This window comes from Phlebotomus papatasi, chromosome 1 (assembly GCF_024763615.1).
Source record: "Phlebotomus papatasi isolate M1 chromosome 1, Ppap_2.1, whole genome shotgun sequence".
Lineage (NCBI taxonomy): Eukaryota > Metazoa > Arthropoda > Insecta > Diptera > Psychodidae > Phlebotomus > Phlebotomus papatasi.
Window position 1 is genome coordinate 25,748,331 of NC_077222.1, and position 17,208 is coordinate 25,765,538.

At 33.2% G+C, this 17,208-nt stretch overlaps 1 protein-coding gene across 1 annotated transcript in view; it reads right to left on the reverse strand.

Moving 5' to 3' along the window:
* Window positions 1–5,933, reverse strand: part of LOC129798321 (ankycorbin) — an 89,540-nt gene extending 83,607 nt beyond the window's left edge. Inside the window, exon 1 of the mRNA XM_055841428.1 lies at window positions 5,639–5,933. The gene's annotated coding sequence lies outside the window, so the exon portion shown is untranslated. The remainder of the gene's footprint in view (window positions 1–5,638) is intronic.
* Window positions 5,934–17,208: the final 11,275 nt, after the last annotated feature.

Sequence of the window (17,208 nt, forward strand, 5' to 3'; positions counted from 1 at the left end):
GAGACGGCTTAGTGTAATTATAATCGACATAATGGTTAAACTTAATTTCTATAATTTTTCACTAAGTCGTCTCTCGGCTTTAGTCGTAAGTGAGCCTGATCACAAGTAGATTTTGATTCTCCAATAGTGTCTTGGATGAAAGGTAAATGGAACTCTATTTGCACAAAAAGTCATTAAAGTTCGAAGAATTCAAATTCAATTTCGAATTTTCATACTAAATTTTCGAACAAGTTGGGGAAAATTTATCAAATATCACACTAAAAAGCTCGCAAAAGAGTTACTCCGTCATTATGGAGTGATTAAATACTGGGACAAGAACAGTAAACGTCGTTGTTCAGTTTTTTTCCTCACAATAATGTGAAGACCGACACATTTTGATACTTGAGCCTTTCGAAATTCGAACAGGATGTAACTTCCGCCACCTTGCGAAAGTATTAAGAAGTAAGAAAGTCTCTTTTTTGGATCTTCAAATAGATTTTCGAATTTTTCAAGATCTACTTCTGTACGGAAAGAGTGTGTCTAGGACATGAGGCTGCTGTTTCGCTTTTAGCTTTGTTTTACTTTTAAAATCGTCAAAAAGCAATTACGATAAAGTACCCGTAAATGATAAAATTTGACATTCAGACTAGAAATTTCAATTTTTGGCCAGTTCTAAGTTTTTATTGTATTAATATGGTAAATCGTGTATCTTTATAGTTTTTGTAAAATAATTTAGACATCATAAATCTAACCATTAACACCTATTTTACTCATGCATACGATAAAATATGAATTATTGCTTGGCAAAAATTGACACGCATCATACACTGAGAAAATTCCAGATAAAGCCCTGAAAATATCGTCACTAACCCCCAAAACATCCATCTCAGTTGGGGTTCTTCGTAGGTGTTTTGCGTGTTTCTAAATAAAAAATTGAATTGCCGCTTTGGCCTTCATTCGCGCCACTGACAACACCAAAAACCCGCGAAAAAGCGTGAATTATCGTGGTATTCCACAATTCATACATATTCTGGTGAGGCATAAACCCTGGGGTGAGAATGATTTTAGCCTCAATAAAAGCCTCTGTCAATGAAAATGGATGCGATCCTGGTGAGATTATGCACAATTTCAGCTGAAGGCAATAAATAATTGACATAATTGAGTGGAGATAATAAATTCTAACCATGGCTGAATTTTACCTTGAATTGTAAAAGTGTCTAACGGAATGTGGCATATCAAGTGGGGGTTGTATTTGATATCAAAGGCAGGGGGTGAGTTCATAATGAATTGCGGCCGATTAAAAATAGCTTCGCATCATATGTTTTCCAGTGTGTCACTATGGCAACAACCCAACCCCAAACACAAAATTTTCCGACCGAGAGGAAAACCACGAAAAAGCTCGAATGCATTGGATGAACTAAAAAAAATTGTAGGGCGAGCTTTCGTTACCACGTACTTTTACTCTCAATTAAATCCATCGCGAAACCTCATCAATTCACATTGTGTCACTTATTCTGTAATTGCAAACTCTGCACATACAACATTCAGGGAATCCACTCCAAAACTCGATGACCATTGTGGAGCTTTTTTGTAACCGACATTCACTAGCAGCAACTTCAATGAACTTGCCACATTTGGGGTGGATAGGGGGAACTTGTTGGATTGTCCCTGTTGAGCTTCAAAATGAATCTTGACAAAGTTAAATGAGGCCATCATTTCCATGAAAAGTGTTTGGAACTACAACACTCCTTGTATGCCCTACAACCTCATTGACATTTGAAAAATTATTTGCCGACGATGAAAAATAAATTCATGCTGTTTTCAGTTTTTAAGCACTTTCAAGGAGTCACGGATATTGCAGTTGAGATGCAAGAAACAACCAATGCAATGGGCATAAATATTCAAATACCATTATCCGATTTTGGTGAATGCTCCCCACGAGATTAGGTTAACTTTTATTAAAAACCGTATGACTTGTTTGAGAATGTTCCGTCCGTTAGTACATTAGAGCCCCAACCGTATCAGTTAGTGATGAGTGCTCTTTGAAGGACCTCCCTAAGGTAAAGTGTCCTCAAACTGGCCGGATGGGCCGGATCCTCAACTCGTCCTGTGGAATTATTAACCAATTTTATTAGATCAATTGGACCATATCGTCGGTTCCGAAAAAAACTATTATAAGTCTACTTACAATAGTATAAAAAGATGGTATCATTGGATACAGAAACAAAATTTTATGGTGATTAAGATATTCCTGCAAAAGTTACAAGAAAAATCTTAAAATCAGCGTTCCCAATTATTGAGTTTTTTGCCTACAATTTTGCTATAATTAATTTAAAAGTAGTGTTAACTAGAAGATATTCAATGCGTAAGTATGACGAAATAGTTTCAAAAGCTAAAAGTATACTAATTGCAGTAAAATTAATGAAAATAAATTTTAGCTGTCAAACTTTAAACCTTTTTCCTGTAAAGTTTACATTTTGTACTTACAATAGTCTTCTTCGGAACCGACGATATCGATCACTCAGAATAAAAGTCGAACAACACGATTTTTCACAAAAATCGTTTTATACGCTTTTTGAATACTTCTTTATACTATCTATCTTCCTGGTGAATATTATACTTGAAAGATAATTATTATATAATATTTTCAAAGTTATAGAGATTTTAAATCTTAAAAATCCTTTAATCTGTATGTAAAATCACAACTTCAAATCGCTCTGCTGTAAAATTTGCCTACTGTGAGTCATTCGTTTCTTATTCTGAGAAATAATTAAATAAATAACTTCACTGGCCGAATTGAGGAAACGGCCTATTACAGGGCACTTCATTTCATATAAATTCCCCAAAATAAGTTTTCTTTGAGAACGTTTTGGGTTAAACGGTACCCAAGTAGCAAAATGAGATCAATGAAAAATAGACTGAATATGGAAAGCATGAGAAATGAAAACCTTGATCATCAAGTATTTCTCCTAGAAGTTTTACATCCTTTCGCGATCTAACTCCTTCCTATGACACTTTTCTTTTAAGAACTATGAACGCTCTTAGGAGGAATCGGTGCTGCTACGAGAGACATCTTTATATGAAGTCTATTTAAATAACTGAAAGGCCTGAACGGTTTAATCCTTTAATGACGAGACAGTTTTCGCTGACCGAAAATCAGTAATAAAAATGAAACCGATAAACAAAATCAGTAAAACGTCTCACACCTAACCTTCGAAAAGCCAACAGATTCTGATTCAGTGTATTTCTTGCCTCTATGAGCGATAGGGACAAAAATAGCCAAAAAATTTAAGTAATTTTTCTGATTATACCAATGACTGATAATTTTCACTCTAATAAAAAATATTATGTTTGAGTATTATAGTTTCTTGTTCCAAAACGGTTTTGCTTAAAAAAATTGGAAGTATAAAAAATAATTAAAATCAATTTTCAATATGAAAATTTAAAAATTCGTCATTTTTTAGCTTAAAAATTTACTATATAGCAAATAGCTGGAGACTTGCAAAAAATATACTAGATTCATTCAACCTTCTGCTTTGCAATTACGTACAAACATAAGAAAAAAATAACTTTAGGTAGTCAGGAAAAATTATTTTCTTTATGGGATACCGGTGTTCCAATCATCCTTAAAGGGTTGATAGTTGGAAAGAATCTAGTTTTATTACGATTAACGAACGTAAGTTTTAACTCGAGGACATTATGAAAAACTTTTGAAAAATTAAAATTTTACTTTGAAACGGTGGCAGCCAAAATTCCGAAAACCTAAATCGCGAAAGCCAAGATCCTGAATGTTCAAAATTCAATGATCAAAATTCAGAAAGGGATTTTGGCTTTCGAGATTTCAACTGGGACCACTAGAGCTGATTTTCAAACCTTAAAAAATTTTACGTAATATTCATGTAAAAGAGTGTTTTGATTTCGGGACTAGCCTATATCGTCTCAGTGACGTCTGAATAATGTTTTCTTGACCTCATTTGCACACTATATAAAATTTTGCTACTACGGTCCTAATTTGAATTACGGAATCAGACATATTTGTTCATTTTTTTAAAATTATTTCTAAGCTATGCATAAATTCATTTAAATATAATGAAAATAACAAAATTAATTAGAAGTGTATGCATATGCAGGTCTTTTTCAAACTCTCTCGTTCAATGCTATATGGTTCTTTACTGGTTTTAGTAATACAACTCTAGATATTTTCAAATATAACTTCTTAGGTCCCGTAACTTAATACTCGAATTTTAGTATTTTGTAAAGTCTCCTTAACTTTAATTTTTTTTAGTCACCGTTGTCCATTCTGAGATAAAACTTTAAGATTATACGGATTTTAGATCTTGAAATCGGTATGTTAGTGCTTATCCGTATTCTCAAATAAAGGCGCTTCATTTTAAAGAATGAAATTTCTTTAAAGCTTTAAAGTGAAAAATAATACACATACCTAAAGAAAAATAAAAATATAAATAAAAATATTCCTTATTTTAGCTTTAATTTTATAATTCATCGTCAGGACCTTTAATACCTTTAAGCTTTAAGTAGTGGGCACTTTTCTTAGATTTAAGCAAACCCGGTTCTTAGCAAATAATTTAATATTTAAGATTACAATAAATATTTATCTCAAATAATGCTTTCTCAGTCCTCAAAAAGGCGAGATTATTTCTTTTAAAACTACATTAAAAACTTCATTTAATCGGACGGTTGAGCTTCTTTCTTTCAAATATTTAGAAAACAAAATTAATTAAAAAATTCTAAAATTATTTTCAAAAAATATTTAAGTTTGAGCTTAACATTTAAAAAAAAATGTATTTTTGTTTTTGTTTTGTAATTTAACCCTTTAAGGACGATTGGGTTACCAGTGACCCAAAAATGAAATTTTTCCCACGATCTTCTAAAGACCTTTCTCTAAATCTTTAAAAAAAAAATAGAAAAAATGATTTTTTCTTACCCCTGATTTTTGACCTTCTCGTCCTTAAAGAGTTAAAGGAAGCCAAAATTTCAATATTTTTGATTATGAATTGTTTCTAAAGAAGATAAAAGATTTTCAAAATTCAAAATTTACATACCTAAAAATGTTAAGCTTTAAGGAGTATCTTAGATTAGGAAACTTCATAGATATTTTTTGAAAAAATTACAAAACCATTCGATATTTTAATTAAACCGGTTATTAAAAGCAATTTAGGATTATATTATTTTAAATAAAATGAGTGCTCACTCTTTGAGTTTGAACAGTAATATCTCAACTAGATTCTACTTAATCTTTCTATATATTTTTAAATTAATTAAATTTTACTTTGTGTCTTAGCTTACAAGCCCTAGCATTTGGAAGTGGGAATAAAAAGTCCAAACAAATTATTAGGAAATGGCCATTGAAAGAATCCGAAAGTTCATAAATTTCTTAAAGCTTATCACATGTGTATTTATTGCACTATTTTTTTCTTGCTAACGCGGAACTTCTTCAACTTGTGCACGCTATAAATTTTGCGGAGCTATTCTCTACGTTTCATCCCTACTATATATCTCTGAGCTTTCGTTCGTCTCCTGCCGTATCTTCTCTCTCGCCCAACACAATAAACGCGGGAAATTGCACAATAATTTGGCACAGTTGAGAGAAGGAACTTACTGCACTTGTCCTGAGTGGAATTAGAAAAAAATTTCACACCTTTATCACCCTCAAGCATTCCCCTTTGGCTCCTCACTGATCCTGGCCTAAAGCATTTTTTGGGGGCAAATTGAAGTAAATGAAATGGAAGATGTGACAAGAGTAGGGCTTTTTTTTATTCTTAAATCATTGGATTAAGTTGGGTATTTTTCTCGTAGTTCCACACCGACTTCACCACTTGGAAGAAAATTGACCAAAATTGTCGCACCCCAAGAGAGGAAATCACAGCACATACACACACTTTAGGAGCTATGTGACCGGAATTGTCAAGTACAGGAGCTGTGACCACCTGGAATTCACTCGACCGACTAAACTCAAAAGTGGACGCTTCAGGTGAAAATATAAGAGGCTCCTTATGTATGTGGTGGAGCGCGAAATGCTATCGAGCCACCCACCCACAACCACGCTTTGCCCCAAGTCCCCCGCCCCTCCCCTATCATACATACGTGCGGTGAAATATAAGCCGACAATGGAGAAAAACACAAAAAGTGAATAATGTTTCTAGCACCACTTTGTCCAATACAATCAAATTTACATTGGGTTGAGTGTGCGCCAGAGCCCGCAAGAACCTTTCCCACCTTCCCAACATAGAAACCCTTCCTTAGGGCATACCCTATGTGTATTTGTGTCGTGTTAACACATGCACGGTGTGTGCTTTAAGCTCCCATTAGAAAGCTCCAAACGGCCACCTCATCACCCACTTTCTTCGAACCACAGCACTTCGTGGCACGACTGGGAAAAAAGGCAGCCCCGTCCCCGCCATGGGGATGGGCGAGAAGAAAAATGCTAATGTTACAGCACGACAAAAATTCAATGTTGGAATACACCAGACGTGTGAGGTACTGAGCACAGAGTTGAGAACAAGCAGAGTTTCAGCTCACCTTACTCAGAACAACTGGAAGAACTTTTGAAGAGAAGGATTCCGAGAACATGATACTGGGCTCACGGCATTATAATCTACTTCTAGCAACAAAGAAAATTCCTAAATAAATTTCTATGGAAAAAACAATTCTCGGAATACTTTAATGTCTGTGATCAATTTTATGATATTGTAGTGGATAAAAGGGATAAAACTTTTAGCGACTAAATGAGTAGAGGAAGCGTCCAAGGGTTGAGCTGACAATAGTGAAAAGGTCTGTCTATACAGGCTTCAGACTTAAAAAGAAATTCAGACCAGAGGTTTAGTCCAATTCCCGAATGTTTCGAAATCATAAATAAAAACCAGTTTTAATGTTTTTAGTGGGCAATTAGCCCTAATTGTAATATCCAATCCTAATCAAATTTTTTCAATAAAGTCTTCACAAATTAGAGATATAAAAGCCACATATATATAACCCTTAGGTCTGAACCCCATGGTTTAGCCATATGACTTAACTTCTCTAATTTCAACAACAGTCAAGATTTTTTGTTAAATTTTGACTTAAGATTGAACTATTAAAGAAAACTAACCTATTAGATTCTGGAAAACCTCTAATATGTCTTGCTATTTAGGATTTTGAGACCTTTAAGGACTTCTAGTCTGACCCACCGTTTTAGAACCTAAAAATACTCGGGCTGATCCTGATGGCAGTAAAGGTTTATTCCAAACTGACATAGACTGAGGGCTTAGAATCATCGCTTAGGAGTCATTTGCAAAAATTTTCTGTACCTAATCTTTTACTGCTAAATTTTAGAAGCTAAATATTCTCAAAATATGTTCAATTAAACGATATCTTTTATTTTCTGCAATCTTAGCTCGGAAATACAGGTACAGGAGTTAATGATCTTCCTATAAGAAAAGAGACTCTTTCTCAGTTATAAAGATGACAAAGTGCTATTTAGAGGCAGTTAGGTGAGCAAGAAACGCAAAATATGGAAAGTTTCCGGGCTTCTTGTGACATTATACGTTTCCCTTACATAAACAGGAAGAGGACTTGGTAAGATTGGTTCATCAAATGAAGAACAATGGGCATTCTATTGAGGCGGATTAGCTGTCCAAATTTACAGCCAAGTTGTCCAAATTAACAACCAAGTTGTCTAAAATAAGAGCCAAATTCACCTCTACATATCAATTCATTTTTAAACGTATTAAGATTAATTTTAGTAAAAACAAAAACAATAAAAAATTTGCCAAGTTCCTAAACAAACCTTCTGAAAAGAGAGCAACAAAAAAAGCCAATTATTATTGAAAATATCGCACTTCAAACTTGGAACATCGATACTTAGAAGCAGACAGTCCAAAATTATGAGCCCTTACCCTAAATACTTTTTCATATTTTTGTTTTGTAAAATTATTTCTACTTAGGTAATATGAGATTAAATACCAAAACTGTATCGTTTATTTGTAGCGGGGCATCTACCCTGAATAACTCTTTAGGGAGATCAAGGATTATCGCGGCCAATTTCCCGGCAGCGACTGTTAGACCGACTGTCTAACAGTGTTTTCTGTCAACCAATCTCTCACACGGTGAGCAATAGAACTATATCGACAGTAAAAAGCCTTGCTAGGAACGAAGGCGGAAAATATGAAATTCCTGCGAACAGAGAAAGGAATCCACCAGCCGGGCTCTATTTCGCAATCAGGTTGAAAATCTGGACAACATTATATTAAATGATCGTAGCCAGAGTGTGAACGAAGCCTCATAGCCTTCCCCTAAGTCTCGACATGAAGCCCTTATAGTAGCCATTTCATTGTCCTGTAAGATTTTTGGAAATTTACTCCTGCTTTATATGAGCCTCATTGTGGGCGTGGTCTAAATTTTAGTAAACGAAGCTCTTTAGATGTCTTTAGACTTAGACCTTTTATTGGTATGGCTAAACCGTTTTTAGAATGTTTTTTTTTTTAATAAAATTCTAATAACCGTTATAAAAACCCTTCCGTTTTTAGAATTCAGAAACACCAATATTTAGTAAAAAAAAAAATAATGATATGTTTAAAATAATCCTAATCTATTTCCTTTTCATATCTTCAGTGGATTTGACTGTAGAGAACCTCAACCACTCACCCCTCTAATTATATTCATATGTTCGACTCTTCGGGAATGCAGAAAGGGGGATGGAGGCAAAAGTAGTTCACGGAATTAATTTCACGTTAAGACTTTATTATTATTATTTCCATGTGTACAGTCACGACGAAGGTGTCATTTGTACAGATGTAAATGTACAAACTTGAACCATTTAAAATTAAATTAATTCTCTCTACCATCTTCCCCCTAACATTCAATTTGCATAATTATTTTCAGTAATTCTTCATTCATAATCTGCCTCAATGGACATATTTCCATCTTCGTGTTCAACAATGGAGGTGTTTGGGGTATTTCCCATCTCCAAGGGGATGATTCCTCGTCTCACGCAGGTTTTTGTATTTGGCAAGGTCGAGGGAAAAATGCTAGAATGGATAATTTGATGCTTGGAGAAGACAGTAATTTTTAGGGATGAATTTACATAGAGTTTGTGCCCTTACCTGGCGTCTCCACTGCTGATAGAGCAATCAAAGCTATCGACTGGCAAACAAATTAGTTTACAAAGGGTCAAAGGCCAAAAAGGTCGAACGTTTTATTGGTGAAGAATGGACGATAGACAAAATGATGAACGTGAAGAGGTCGATGAGGAAGAGATTTTGCTGAATGCTCTAGCGACATTTCCCCTCAAATCACTCAAAATGAACCTGGACAATTGGGAGAAAATGCTCTCAATCGAGAGCTTCAAGGTAAATCTACTCAATTACCTCTTGTCCCAGGTATAATTCATTGTCCAATGAAAGAAAGAAAAAAAAACGAAAAGACTTGTGGGTGGCAGAGCAAATGACCAAGATTGAGAGGGTTTGACCATGGTCCGAATTGGTCTTTTATTTTACTCAACATCAGATGCTTTGCCCATGGGCTGATAAGAAAATTACGTGACGCAATGAATGGCGTGAAAATCAGAAAGAATGAATAATTGTGGGTTGAATTGACGAAATATCTCAAGGATTCTACTGTAATTTTCCTTTTTTTTCCTTTTTCTCTTTTGTGTTGCCTTCATCTGCCAAAAAATATGAAATCGCACACATATTTTTCCTTCTTATATTTCTTTGTGTGCCCAAGGAGAAAAAAAATTATCATAATTTCTCTAAAAGTCTAATGTCTCTGGGAGATGGCATAGTTTTATACCCATAGTCCTGCCTCCTTTTGCAAATAAAGACAATGCTGGAAATTAATGAAACAGGATAAAGGCACTTATTGCGTTGTTTTTAAACATTTAAAAAATATGAAAATTTAAGTCATACGGTTTTTATTTTTTTTTTAATAAATTTTTAACATATTCAAATTAATTACTCATGACTCACTAATATACATAATTAGGTAAGTGAAGCATGTATCCGAACCTGACCATGAAGGCTGGATCGTTACCCCAATATAAAATTATTTTTTGAAAATTATTCTTTGCTTTATAGGGGAAAGCGCGCTACCTTCAGACGACTCAAGCTTCGGACAATTCAATTTTTTCTCTATATTCCATATGGATTTCACCCATAGTTTTTTCTGAAAGTTTGAGGTATTAGACCACCTATTAAAATATATTATTATAATTGACCAAATTAATATATAAAACACTGAAAAAAGTTATTTGTGCGAAGCATAAATCGTCCGAAGGTAGAGCGCTTTCCCCTACTCATTGTTTTTTTTGCAATATGTCATGCATGTGTTACTAATAAAACACTTATTGCATTAGACACTTTGTAGAAAGTGACGAATAATTGTTAAAAATTATTTTATTTTGGGGTATCGATCCGACGTTCATGGGCAATGCATAGTTTACTTACCACCCCCGTTGTTGCAAAAGTGTAATTGCAAGTCAGTTTTTGGTTTCTTGAGAAAAACTCAAGACTTGTAATTCAGCTTAAAAGCAAAAAGTCTAAGTTTTAAAATATGTTTCAGAGCTTAAAGATTTTTATTAAATAATGGAGTGTCATATTTAAAAATTTTCTATTCTTAAATTCAGAATATTCAATTGCCTTAAATATTGAAGACAATTTGAAGGTGTTATTATTTTTATTTTATTTTATTTCCATTTTCGATTATAGAATTAATGTAATACTCTGTAACATTTTAAAGTTCAAGATTCATAAGAACCAAATCGACTTAAACATCTTATAACTGAAAGTTGACCTGAAGTTTTTTAGGATTATAATGAGAACTTAGTGCTTAAATGCTTACAGCAATGTACTTGTGACTTTTATCAGTGTCTTAGCTCTAAAAATCGTTTTTTAGCACCAAGAAAAGTTTATTTAAAGCCATCAAATGGAGCAGTCAGACGTGAAATTTAAGAATATGTAATTATAAAGCTGAGGTCGTATATTGACTTTGAACATTGATCTGTTGAGGGCTCTGCGAGTCAAAAATGCTGAAAATAGCATATTTTCTAACTTTTTTTCTCAACATAATAAAAACGCTATATTCAAGCTCCTAGGCTTATAAAAGCATAACACTTAAACTGTATTTTTTGACAATTGTATTAAAAAAATAAAAATATGGCCGTTATGACCCGATTGTCGGAAAGGTTTATTGAAAAAAAAACTACTTTTCGTTAATACCTAACGATTACTCAGAGTAGATTCATCTGACCCCAAAAAAACAATTATTTCCTGTTAGTATATGAGTTAAACCCGTACTTGAACTTGATGATTAAAAAAATGGATTTTTGGGAAAATTTAATACAAAAAATGTGATTTTCAGCGTATTTTGCACCACATTTCGTCTTGCAAAATAAATTGTTATCAAAGCTGCAATGGGAAAAAAATTTACGTTAGATTAATCTACTCTGTGAGAGTAATCGTGACTACCGAAAATTAAGTTTTCTTCAAAAAGACGTTTCCAAATATTAGGTGCCAATCGTGGCAATCGTGGTGCCCCGTGGCAAGGGCTAAAGTTTTAAAATTGTTAATTGAAAATTTGAAAAAAAATGCAGTTAAAAAATGTTGTATTTTTACATAGTTAAGAGCTTAAATTTAATTAATTTTATTACGTTGACAAAAATGAAATAAAACATGCTGATTTTAGGCTGCGTGATCCATGTAACCCCTTAAGGGGTTACGTGGGTCAAACAGTCTAAAAACAGCATATTTTTCTCTAAAATTTTTGCAACATAATAAAAAGTTTATGTAATTCGAGCTCTTACGGTGCTATTACACTAGGATTTTCACAATTTAATTTTAAATTGAACTCAGCAAATTGAGTATTAAAATTGCGAGAACCACTGCGAGAAACCCTATCTTATGTACTTTATTTTTCAATTTATAAAAAAATAAATTGAGAAAAAAAATGTGTTTTTCATTTAATTTAAATCTTGCGTAATTTATGGGACAACATATAGAATAAATTATGATCAAACATAAAATTCTTCGTTCGAGGACTAGTTTAATTCATCACCTAACAGAAAATATTTGCATTATTACTATCAGATAACATGGCCCAATAGCTGAATTTTGCAAATTTTTGAAATAAAATTCGGAAAATATAGTTTAAATGTTGATTTTTTTATGCCTAAGAACTTGGCTTATATTTTTTTTATTATGCTGGAAAAGAAATTTGGAAAAAAATTCAGCTTTTTAGTCTTCTTGACCCTTGTAACCCCTTAAGCAAATTTTCATTAAATAAAAATGGTAAAACTGGAAATTTTCAAAAGCAACCATTAATTCTCTAAAGACTGATAGTCCTTTTTGCCTTGAAGGGTTTCACAAAACGAAATGTTAAGACCAATGCTCCATATTAAGTTAAAAAAAAATATAAGCTCCAAAACACTATTTCATGTAATTGCATATGCCAATTGGTATATTAGTGATTCATTTTACCGATTTTACCATATCTAAATTTGCGCGTTCATTATCAGAAATGAATAAAGATATAATAATTTCTAAAAAAATAATTTTATTTTTTGAATAATAATATGTGAGACAATGTACTGGTCCGAGTGGTCAAAGGAACACTTACGATCGATCCTTACCAATACCTACAAATTGGGCATAGGCTAATCTATTGTGAAAAGTAGAACCAGCTTTTATTTATAGATACTTCATCTCATTTTATTTCTTATGTTTTTTTATCAAAATAAAAATTATGTACCCCCCCCCCGCCGCTCGCCAACAAAATTTGAGATTCAGCCCCCCCCTAACTGAAATCCTGGGTACGCCCTTGGTCTTAGCTTCTTTTAAAGGTCGATTCAATTATTTATAGACTAAAGATTAGTAGCAGGGTTAAAGCAGGAGATGGTAATATCGATTACTTGTATGCTGGAATTTCAAAGTAACGTTTATTCTTTATTTAATTTATTTTAAAAATATTTCAATGAATAACATGGATTAGAGGCGCATTCACTTATAAATTGAAGAACAATTCTTTTGACCAATAAAATATCGGAACGATCAGTAAAATTGATAATTAATAAGTAAGCAAGAAGAAATTTTAAATATTAGAAAAACCAATTAGTATTATGCAGATTTCACCGTAATAAAGTCCAAGTTAATTTATTCATTTTATTTTATTTGCTCAATAGAATACATTCTACGACTTCTACGAGTATATATGAAATGAGCGATAAAGTATTAATTTTTGTACGTAAAGTCTAACTAAATATTTACGAAAATGATTGTTTTCCTTTCGGTAAAATTCTTTTTATAATTTCACTCTAAATTAAATTCTTAATTGATTCAAATTATTATTTTTCTTAACTATTTTTTTTCAACTCTAAATTTAAAACTTAATCGTCATTTAAGGCTTTTACACTTTATAATTTTCGTAAAAAGTTTTTTAAGAAATCGTCTGCACTGCTATAGGCATTATATATCAAAATTCTGTCACAAATTTGATTTTGACGAAAATTGCTCCCAATGCGTAAAGACCTTTAGTCGTAGACTTCTATACTGTTTCAGTATTATAGTAGAATAGGGAAAGTAGGGGGAGGTTGGACATCTTTGAAAGTGAGGCACTTTTCAAATTGGAATTTTTCACCTATTTTTAAATTCAGAAACTAAATTACATTTTGAAATAGCTCAGTTCCACTTAAACAAGGTGAAAAATCCCAATTTTTAAGGGTACCTCACTTCCTCCTATGCCAAATTTCAGACATGTTTAAAAAAAATTGTGGAAGTTTAAGACACAAAGCCAGTGTCCGAAATTTAAAGCTGTCCGAAATTTTGCATAGTTCTCTTAATTGTTACATATCAAATTCTTGCATATTAAAACTTGAATGCGATTCACATGAATTATTTAGTACTCAGTATTCAGTGTAGGGGAAACTGGGGCACCACCAAACACAGGGTACCACCAAACACTAATTTTTATTTCTAAACTACTTGGACTATCTCGACCATTCCTTCAATGGACAAGCATCAATATAGTGCCTATAAATTCCTATCGGTCTTATCCTCTGATATCCAATATCCGATTAAAAAATCGCAGTGTTTGCTAGTACCCCGTGTTTGGTGGTGCCCCAGTTTCCCCTATGTTGCATGTTGCTATTCCAATAAAAATGTAAAGGAGAAAAAAAAATTCTGTAGATGATTGCACTTATATGCTACCGCAAAATTGACTTTTCTGTGTTGGTTCCTATCTCAACTGTTTCTCGAGTCCTCGACGTGTTCAAAAATCACCAAAGAGTCATGACAGGAACCAACAAAGAAAAGTCGATAATGCAGAAGCACATGTGAGCAGTCATGTACTAAAAAAACTAACTTTAATTTCAACTAAAAATTTTCATTTTTAATTGAAATAGCAACATTACCTAGTTTCATCCAGTTTAGTATTACAATTGATATAATCATTTTTGTCATTTTGTAAGGTCGTCTTCAGAGAGTCGTGATTTCTGCCACTCCCCAAAACTATTACATATAAGTTCCAACACCTTTTGGATTTATTGCCTTTGCACGATCTTTAAACTGAAGGTTTAAAGAAACTCTTTACATGTACTATGACTTCTGTTATTATGTTATGACTTCTGTATTAAATTATTTGTTAATAAATTTATAATTTAAATCAGTTTTCTCTATTAAAAAATCTCAATTGTCCCAATTGTTCAGTGTTTAGGAAACTTAAGTCATTTAGATAAAACTTAACTTTAAAGATTTTTTAATTTTCGATACAGTCTTTGCCTAAAGAACCGTTTAATATTCGTTCTGTAGGCTAGAGCGGCTAGAGCTTTAATTTAATTTAAGCAGGGATTTTTCACTGTATTAATTTAAAGTTTTGTCCAAGGGGTGGCTTTTCCATAAGAATTTATATTACATTTTAATGAAAACTATATTTATTTCTGAAGTGCTTTGCAGTAAGTGGACAAACTGCAAGATTATTTTTCATAAGGAGCTTTAGAGAGATTTGTTTTGAAACATAAATGTTAGGAAATTCTTTGAGAAAGCAACCCCTTGAATTTTTTATACGCATCCCCAAACAATATGTGTAGGGCTGTACTTATGTATAATTCATGGAAGGGTATGAGATTTAACAGAAAATTTAATGGACATTTGAGTATGAGAATATTTTCCAGCTGAAAGTGAGTGCAAAGTGTGGTGAAAATGTTTCAATAATAGCTTTGAGAGAAGTATTAGAAAGACTATATGGGCACAAGGTCGGGTCGATTGAAAGACCAAAAACCCTCAAATGGTTGTGACGAGTGTAGTTTTGAAGCACCGGAAACAAGTCTAGAATGGCACTTTAAATATAACTCCCTTACATTCACTTCATTTAGCATATGTCACAACGATTTAATTAAAATGACCACGCGACACAAACATAATAAAATGAAATAGAGGTTTTGCTAAAATTAACCTTGTAGCGTGTTTAATTGGATTATCCACTTGTCCAAGTAACTGTAGATGGTTTTAGGGGATCTTACAGGTATTTCCTTCAATATCTAACCCAACATCTGGGAGCAATTTGCTTCTAATATTACACAAATACCACAAATCTAATAATGAAAATATTGAATTATATACCTTGGCAATTGTAATGATATTTTCTCAGCTTGTGCATGGGATTTGTGACACAACCAACTAAAAATAACATTTTGGTGAGACAACACAATTCCAACTCGAAGGTACTATTGAGGCACAATTTGAAATTTAACCATTTTGCTAAACCCATATGTAATTGGGAAAGTTTGACATTAAATTTTGCTGTGTATCCTCCCTGGGAAAATGGCATAATATAGAACTCAAAAATACGTTGTTTATTTTCAGTTAATTGTAACGAATTTTCTCACCAATCCCCAATGCCAACGAATGTACTTTCTCAACGTGGACGGAATTATTTTCCCATGTGGAAATCTCCAGGATAATACTAACAGGAGCAAGATAGTCATGTGCCAGAGGATTACACCTGAAGTAATTACACTCAGCAATTACAAAAAGGTAATACAACCGCAGTGGAAGCTGTTTTACAAACAGAGACTGCTAAAATTATCTTTTTGCGAGTATTCACAAATTCACGTACTCGCAGAAATTAAGAGTTAAGGTTTTAGATTGCAGTTTTAAATTTTTAACGATTTTCAGAAACATTAGAACTATTACAGGGATAGACAGTGAGGTAATTAATGAATTACCAATGCTTGGAAAGTCCTGTCCATTGTTTTTCAATTGAGGAGCTCAATATAACAAGGGCTTATCGTATATGCATTTTTTTATTAAAATAACCGGCGGCTTTTAGCGACTCAAATAAAGGTTCACTGCCGTATTAATGTTATAACCAACCCCCGGAGTTAAGTGGGATAAAAACCTTACTTATGCTTAAGTTCTACAGTATGATTCTAATTATTAATCCTATCGAAATATATTTGATACAATTCAATCATGTTGTCGGTTATCCCCTGTTGGAAGAATCTGCTGATCGTATATCGTCCAGGAGCGCCTTTCACGCGATGTGGCTGCTTCTACACCATACTCTTGGAGTTTTTAGGCAAAGGCGACGCATTTTACTGCTCGAACCAGCTCGAACTCAAAGAGAGAGTAGTTATATTCATTACGTTATATCACAATGAAAATGTCTTTTTTCTAGACATTCAGAAGCCCATTCAGTGTCGATATCAGACATTTACGATTAAGGGCAGAATCACATTGACAGTAAAATGCTCACCGTCACCGTCAAAGCCCTCACCGTATTTCGTTAATTTACGCATTTTCATTGCAATTTTTACTCAAATTTTCCATTACGATATTACCTTGTCTCATACTCGGTGGCATTAGGTGAAAATAGTATAAGAAAATTGAATAAATAAAGCGAAAATGCGATAAACGGTAAGCAAAAAAAACTGTAGGATATTTTTGCTACAGTTTTTCATACAGATTTTGTTTGCTCACCCACCGTTTATCGCATTTTCGCTTTATTTCTTCAATTTTCTTATATTATTTTCACCTAGTGCCATCGAGTATGAGATAAGGTAACACGGTAATTGAGAATTTGCGTAAAAATTACAATGAAAATTATAACATGCGTTTTTTTGAGTGTAAAATTCGCCCGAAATTGTCACTCTGTGGGATGGGGAATTTGGGAATTGTCCCGTATTTGTGTGTTGGTATTTGTGCAAATCTCGGGAGGGGAAAGTGGATAAATGCCCACTCTTCC